The following is a 6,183-nucleotide window of genomic DNA, read 5'->3' on the forward strand; positions in this document are numbered from 1 at the left end:
CCATTTGAGCAATGGTTCCGAGAATAGCATTTGTTTTTGGTACCATTTTTGCGATTTGATCTTTGTTTAATTTGCTTGTTGGGTCAATTATTAATTCAGTGAGGGCCTCAACCGCGTTTCTCGCCAGATTGATGAATCCTTGGGAATCCATTTTATTTAACTTAAAATTTTTTTATTTTTTTTTGGAAAAATGGAGATGGGTCAGCCTGTATTTAAGGTGGAGTGATTTGAAGTAGATACTAGGGACTCAGCCGCGCGGTAGTAGTTTGGGTGACAATAATACTTAATGTTTTGACTTTTAATTATATTGACAATGCTCACTCAGTTATGAATTTAGGAACCAGCAGGATTGCTCTCCGACTTCCTTAAACTTGCAGTCTCTCAATGACTCGTTAAATTGTTAGTTTCACTGTTTAAAAATACTGTAAAATATTAAATTGTGTTAAGCGTAAAATTGAGTGTGCTCTCCGTGTCACTATATAAGGTTCAGTAAAATCTATCTAATTGCCATAATCAGCCGAACATTTTTTAATGTTCCGAACGCTGGCGCCTGTTTAGTGGACCCCACTTGGCGTGAATACGAAGGCCAATATATATTTTCATTTACCCAATAAACGTATAGCAGCTTGTGGGCGTGTCCCCGAAGAATGATTTTCCCAAATTTTCCTTATTTCTGATGAAAACGATCTTACATCAAAATTCTTTCGGAAAATATTCAGATAGGTACGCTTAAATATTTTTAAAATTCGTGTCTGTTCTATTTCAGTCTCCGGAGAAAATATCTCGTAAAACAGAATTGAAAATAAATTGGAGTTTGAAAATGATTAAGCCATTTACATATATTACCTGATAATCAACGAATAAATAAATAACTTTCATAACAAACAGAGACGTCTATGAAATTAGTAAATAAATGGTAAGGCCTGGAATTTCAGTAGCTCTACTCGCTGTAACAGATTTACGTTGGTTATAGAAATCCTGATTCGATAAGCGGACTGATACCATTGCTAAAAAAATACAAAAAATATCGGCTCTTAGTCTTAAAACTGTGTATAAAAAAATATTAAAACCGTAGATCTACTTCTTTCTGTAATAATAATTCCTAATTTCATCTCGGAAAATCTCCCAACGAATAGCAATTACTGCCCTCTATTAACATCGCTGCGAACTACTGTGATAGCTTAGTAGAAGTAAACTTATATTATTTACCGAATCGAATATGCACGATTCTATTGACTGTCCATCTAAATAGGTAGAAAACTCGGCTAACTCATCCGATACAACATTTTTTATAACCACTATTCAAGATCGAGAACCGAATACTAAATTCTGACTGAGTTAAAAATAAATAGTTAAATAATACGTTAGAGCAGCATTTCCCTACCTTTTTAGGCATAAATTTGAGTATTATCATTTCACGGATCAGCTGATGACTAGACTTGAGTTATCCTGGTTTGGAATCTAATTTATTTTCAAAGATTTTTAAAAATATCAGTCAAAAATCGTTTTACAAAAACGTCGATATACATAAGATTCCCGTTCCTAGCTTTATTTCTCTAAAAAAATATATTAACAGTATGCATGGGTGTTTTTGTTGTTTATGGTGACTAATGCACCTAAAAAGCCCTGGACAGAGAAATTCGAGAACAACTTGAAGCCGCTGGGTGAGGGGGAAGACGTATGGAAAATGCCAAAACCTACTTAAATTTTTCAATGACGTATTCCATTCCTTGTCTCATCAAATACCTTAAAAAAATCATAAGCCGTTATAACTGCATCAACACTGCAGCACCACTTCGCATACAAAATCATTTCAAAAGTTTGTCATGCAAGATGGCTGCCATGCAATTTCCCCTCGTTCTAGATTTGGCTTCAATGCCATATAAAATCGCACTAATGCTCTGGCCAGGGCTTTTCAGGTTAATTTATTTGTCGCAGGCCTGGGTTAAGCAAATCCCACTGTGCATTTTTATTTGACCCGCGAGCTATAATAATTTCTGGTAAAGTGACTATTTCTATCATTACTTGTAATTTTTAATTCCGTCGAAATATTTACTACAACTTGGTTCACAATTAACTTTGCAACCGGATAAAGTAAATGTATAGAATGCTCGATTACAAACCATATTTTTCTCATCAACCATAAATCAAGCATTCACTACAAAAAGTAAGAACTTGAAATTAAATAATTTATAGCATACAGTGAATGTTTGGTATTTTCGGTCCCTTGAAGACTGAATTTGAAAAATGGCACGTTCTGATCCCTCAAAAAACTTTTTAAGAGAGTTTCACGGTAACAATCAATAACTGTTGGTTTTCCAGAAATTATTTTCATATAACAAATGTTTACAAACAAAAACAATAAAAATAAAACAATCTGCTGATAAAATATTTTTAATGTCGAAAAATTGGCAAGAAATTTGGTTTTAAGTAATGTTGACATTAAACCCGCCATCCCACGGGTCGGTAAGAAATGGCATAAACCGAATGCTGTACGACCCTGCGCAGAAAAGTTCCACAATGAACTGCGCTGCAGACTGTTACCTTACTACAGCTAACTTAATTTTCTGCGTAGGGTTTTGCAGGATTTAGTTTAAGTCAATTGCTTACCAACCAGTGGGACGACGGGCTTGCTAGTATATTTTTCAGTATGCAACAAAAAAACACCATCACAGACAATTTTATACAGTGGAACCTCTCATAACGAGCATAATCAGAATCTTACTTGTTACGTGAAACACTCGTTAAGTGAAACAATTTGTCCAATATAAATCAATGTAAAATATGATAATGCGTTCCGTGCCAAAATAATCTCATTTATTTTTAGTTTCTTACGTATATTAAAATTAAATTATGTACATACCTACTTATAAATTGTTAAGTAGCGTAACAACCTGGAATGCGATTTCGATTTGAAAAAAACAATAAAAAATAAAATAACTATTTTATTTATTATTTATGTCAGTATTTACAACAAATAATGAGTTCTTTTTTTGTAGAAAGTTGTCTAGAGACATTTGTTTTTGGCGATGCTTCAAAAATTGGTGAAAATATGATTTTTCTTAATGCACCAGAAGATTGTTGTTTTGTTACTTCCTCCTCTTCCATTAACAAACTTTCTTCCATAACTTATTACTGTGGAACCCAATACAGCTCCATAAGCTCTTCGGTGGTCAGCTCTTGACTGTGCTCTTCCATTGGTCAAAGACACAATCTCGTTGACTGTAGACTCCACAGGTACTGTTTCAAACCCCTCAAAATCACATTCAACGCTCTCTGGCCAAAGCTTCTTCCAAGCAGAAGTGAGGGTTCTCTTGGTAACCCCTTCCAATGCCTAGTCAATCATCTTGAGGCAAGCAACTGTGTGGAAGTGATCTTTCCAAAACTCTCTGAGAGTGAGGCTTGTCCCTTCAGTCACCTCAAAACAATGCTCGAAGAGTGTTTTAGTGTAGAGTTTCTTTAAGTTAGAAATAACCTGGTGGTACATAGGCTATAGTAACGGAGTGGTGTTAGGAGGCAGAAAATAGATTTTGATGAAATAAAATTCTTCAAAATTATCATCTTTTAGGGCTGGAGGATGGGCGGAATGGAGGATGCGTTGTCCATAACAAGCAAGACATGAAGTGGTAGATTCATCATAAGCAAATATTTTGTCACAGAAGGACCAAACGCTTCATCGAACCAATCAGTGAAAATGACATTTGTCACCCAAGCCTTCTTGTTGGATCTCCACATCACATTTAGTCTGTACTTATGGACATTACATTTTTAAATCGCCGCTTGCATTGACTTGTGGCCGAGCATTGCATTCTCATGTGCTGTTATATAGGTTCCATTTGGCATCTTTTTCCAGAAGAGACACTTCTCATCACAATTAAAAAATTGATGCGGCAGGTAACCCTAAGAATCTAAAAGCTTATTATTGTCACCGATGAAGTTCTCTGCTGCTTTTGTGTCAGAGCTTGCTGCTTCATCGTGCCTCACCATACTGTGGATGCCAGTTCTTCTCTTAAATTTCTCGAACCATACATGACTCGTACCACTTTTTCGGCAATTGATGATCCTGGCGTCTTCTTAACGAGGTCGGCGAAAATAACTTTCGACTTCTCACAAATGATGTTTTCGTTAATAGTGTCGCCTTGCAATTGCTTTTCGTTTAATCATATGAGAAGAAACTTCTCAACATCATGAAGAATATGTAACCATTTCCTAGATTTCTTGATAGCGCAAATCGTTCATGTAGACTGATTGTATGTGTGCGCTAGATCAGCAACGCTCACACCTCGTTCTCGTTTTTCAATGATTTTACTTTTCATTTATTTTACTTTCATTCTCTTATCGCTGTCTTCTTCAGGGACATTTTTGCAAGAGTTATTAAACTTTGCATAAAAAAAATTACAAGCAATGTCTGAACATAAGTTTGGAAAAAAAATGTTATTACATGCGATACTAACGTGCTAGCAAAATAACCAGAGGTTGTTGCACTGGCGGTCACTCGTTATGAGAAATGTTGCTCGTTAAGGGAGCATTTTTTCACAATCTGTTTAGCTCCTTATGCGAATTACTCATTATGGGAGGTGCTCATTATGACAGGTTCCACTGCATTTGAAAATATGTATACTATTGTAACATCGAAAAAATATTCAAACAAATAATTTAGAAAAAAAAGACCACAATATTAAAATAATTTTCCATCCATGATAAAACCAACAACACAAGAATTGCATAGATTAATAAAAAAATGCATTGAAAATAATATTTTACCAAAAATTTGAATTGAAAATGCTACTTAAAAATAATACATATTTTATATCGATGTTCGATATTCACTTAAAAGCTATTTTTGGATTTGTTTTATTTTTAACCGTTTTATTGTTTGTTTAAAGCCGGGTCTCCTGCACACAAAATATTTTGTTTTTTGAAACATTTACAAGTTTCCATTGGCCATGGAAATCAAAAACATTGTGGATGCTTACAAAAATGCATATGTCCATGCTCAAATGTAAAATGTTTTATGTAAATGTAAAAAAAAAAATGTACGCAGGAGACTCGCTTTAAATCATACGTAAGTGCTCAGTATGAAAACTCTTATATACAAAGAATACTAAAACAGACAATGTCTATATTTGCATAATAGATAACATACAAATTACCGGCTACAGTAGGAAGTTAAAAGTTCACGATAGATTTAATTTTCATGAATTAAATAAAGTTTAACATGCATTAGAAGATAAAATAAACATTTACAGCCTTACTAAAGAAACGTTGTGCAAATTTTACGCAGTGCGTAAGGTCAAAACAGAGAAAAACTTTACTTATTAGAATTGGCTCAGGACCAGGTTCAAGACCGACTTTTACACAACAACGTTGAATGGGCGTATAAGAATCTAATTAACAATACAGTTTGTCTTCAAAAATGTTTACTTTTAAAGTGAAACCGGATAAGAGTCCAAACTGCTCCCAACCGATTGGAGCCAGTGAGACTATTGATTCCCAATTGAGGTATGCTGTGGGGCTGAATAATTAGATAGGGAAGTACCTAGCTACTCAGATTTGGACACCAAACACGGCCAAAGCCATTTCAAGCAACGTTTTAATTCTGAAAGGTGGTCTTACACCAAGGCGATACTGAGAGTATCTTCCATTCTGGAATCGTGCCGCAAATATAGTAAATATTATTTTAAATGAGTAAATTGTGAAATAACACACTTCCCGGGATTTGAACCCGCGACCTCCGGCTAATAAGCTCTTTATAAACATCAAATTGGAAGACTCAGGGAAGTACGGGAACTGGAGAGGAATGCAGTGAGGGTGATCTTTTCAAAGTATTTAGCGCAAAACCCAATAGGAAAGAATCAACAATACATACAGTGATATTCACTGGAGGTGAAGTGAAGTTAACTGGACAACAAAAACTTCTTAAGTGGGATCCAAATTTGGCAATTTAAATGTTTTTTTTTTCAGTATTGTACACACAGTTAGAAGTATGTATTTTTAAATCTCATAGATAAGATTGATTAAAAATATTTTATTGTTTCCGGCTACAATATCAATACTTTGGTATTTTTTCACTCATAGCAAACACAAAATCTCAGCCTGCCACTGTCCACTGTATAACTTGCACAATCAACTTGAACAAATTTGTACATTTTATGACATTGAAAAATAGGTCCATTTCAGGTG

Source organism: Hesperophylax consimilis, chromosome 3 (assembly GCF_061612785.1).
Source record: "Hesperophylax consimilis isolate HC1 chromosome 3, BYU_Hcon_1.0, whole genome shotgun sequence".
NCBI classification, from domain to species: Eukaryota; Metazoa; Arthropoda; class Insecta; order Trichoptera; family Limnephilidae; genus Hesperophylax; species Hesperophylax consimilis.